This window comes from Myotis brandtii, unplaced genomic scaffold (genome assembly GCF_000412655.1).
Source record: "Myotis brandtii unplaced genomic scaffold, ASM41265v1 scaffold13, whole genome shotgun sequence".
NCBI classification, from domain to species: domain Eukaryota; kingdom Metazoa; phylum Chordata; class Mammalia; order Chiroptera; family Vespertilionidae; genus Myotis; species Myotis brandtii.
Window position 1 is genome coordinate 5690992 of NW_005354595.1, and position 2403 is coordinate 5693394.

The 2403-nt window shown below is 37.6% G+C and overlaps 1 pseudogene; it reads left to right on the forward strand.

Moving 5' to 3' along the window:
- Window positions 1-685: 685 nt before the first annotated feature.
- On the forward strand, window positions 686-1235 carry LOC102245961 (annotated as a pseudogene).
- The last annotated feature ends 1168 nt before the right edge of the window (window positions 1236-2403 follow it).

Here is a 2403-nt window from a genome sequence, read left to right on the forward strand (position 1 = left end):
ATACTCAATTTTAGCAAAAGACATAATCTACAGATTACAGAGGTAAATGAACTCTAAACAGAAACACCCCCTCCCAAAATTCACACTAAATGCATCTTAGTCACTCATCTGAAAGCCAAAGAAAACGAAGAGGCTTGAAAGCAGTGAGAAAGACACCACGGTCTGCAAGAAAAGACTTGTTAACTCACTGTCCTGCATCCAATGAAAACACCTTTCAGAAATGAAGGGGAAATCAAGACATTCTCAGAGGAAAGAAAGTCAGGAAAATCAGTTACCAGCAGACTTGCCTTAAAGAATGGCTAGAGAAGGTTTCTAGACAGAAGGAAATTATAAAAGAAGTGGCCTTGGAACACCAGGAAGGGAAAAAGAACACAGTAAGCAAAAATACAGGTACATAATTCCTTTCTTCTTGGCTTTTCTAAGTTATGTTTGACAGTGGAAGCAAACGTAGTCTGTCTTACGTAGTTCTAAATGTCTGTAGAGGAAATATTTATGATAATTATAAGCAGGGAGAAGGTGCTCAGTGGGCTAGAGTGGCCAGAGAACAAACTTGGACCTCTCTGCTCCGCCAGAAGTGCTTCTCGCTCCAACAGAAGGTTCTGGAAGCTTGGGAGCAGCGAGCTGGCCTCAAGAACCTACTGATCTGTTTGTGGCACCATTAGAAGATGGATTGGTCCAAAGACGGATGGCTGAAAGTGCTGAAAAAGAAAATATGAAATGGACAGCCACCATTATTATTAGTTCATCTCTTAAGAGTTGTGAAGTTGCAACTGCCCTAGACAACCAAAGTCACAAGGTTCGGTATTCAGCTTCGGTGGAAAATGGATCAATTATATTTTCTCGTACTGGAGTTGCATTTCTATTGATGGATGCTAAAGAATGCTTTATGTCAGCTGAAGAAATATTTCTAGCCAAAATTGAGAAGTTTATTAACATTCACCAAAATAGCTTTTGGTTCTGTCTGCTGCCCTCATGGCCTCAAGGAATGGAAACTGATGTTTAGGACTCAGCAGAGATTCCTGGGTAGTAACTTACGGATACTTCCAGTACACAACACAGTAAATGCTATTGATCTTATGTGCACTATAGCTAAGATCATCTCCAAACCATACATAGATAGCATCTGCTACAGAGTGATAACAACTAAAGCTTACATCATTGAGCAAAGTCCTGTTTGGAAAACACTTCAACAGATAAATCTCAGTGACTCATTTAACCCAAATTAGAGTATCAATTATAAAGGTTCTTTTGGAAGAATATTAAAATAATTAGACTGGTTGAATTATAATGTTTAAATGTATATTTATTTTAAAGATTTAAAATTTTTAAAATAATAAAATATATACAATTAAAAGTGAAAAAAGATAATTATAAGCAGAGAATGAATCTAAAAAAGGAGATAAAAATAAACTCAGAGCAAGCAAAAGGGAGGAAGTGATAAAGATAAGGACAGAAATCAATAAAGTTGGAGAAGAAAAAATGTAGAGATATATTAACAAAGTAAAGAGCTCGTTCTTTGAAGAGTCCAATATTGTTGACAAAAATCTGCCAATACTGATTTTAAAAAGAGAGAAGCTTCAAATCACTGTAGGAGGAATGAAAGAAACATATCACTACCGACTCTCCAGAATGTATATATATCAAGTATTGTGTTTGAGACATATCAAGTGTGATATACATTATGAAACTTCGAAGCCATAAAGCAAGCACTGGTGCACAGGGACTCTTGTTGAAACCTGCCTGAGCAGATCACTATGTTTCTTGGTCATTTGCCATGTGACACTGTACCCTTCACCTGAGAACAAACAAACCCGATTACACTATTATGAGGAATGCATGGCACAGCAAGGCTTAGTTTGTTTCATTCCGTGGAGGTAATTTATTTAAGACATAAGAAATAAAATGAGAGCATCTAAGTTTCCTTTCATTATGTCATGGGCATTTTTGCATGATTGCTACTTCATTAGTGAAATTATTAGCCACCTACCTCCACATCCTAAATGATGTCATGTTGTCACTGGCTGTAAATGAAGGAAGGTCACCTCATGGAAGAAAGGAATGACAAGTTTGTCTATGTACCTTAACTGCCAACGAACCTTGTTTGTCCGCCTCCGCCCAAGACAGCTGGGGGCTGCGTGATTGATCAGGAAGCATGTTCTCCAGTGCTGCTCGGACTTTTGAAACTCTAAGTGAAAAATCATCATCAGAAAGCAGAGAAGTCAGAGAAGGTGATAGCTGATTGCTACTTCATTTTGTGTAGAAATTGGGGACTCTTTTGAGAAACTACTCAGACTGATGTCTGTCTCAAAGTTCTGAACATTTCACTCACTAATTACAAAAAAATATACATTGTATAATTAGGCCCTGAGAGGGAGAAAGTAGTCTCTACTGACTTTTGGTCAC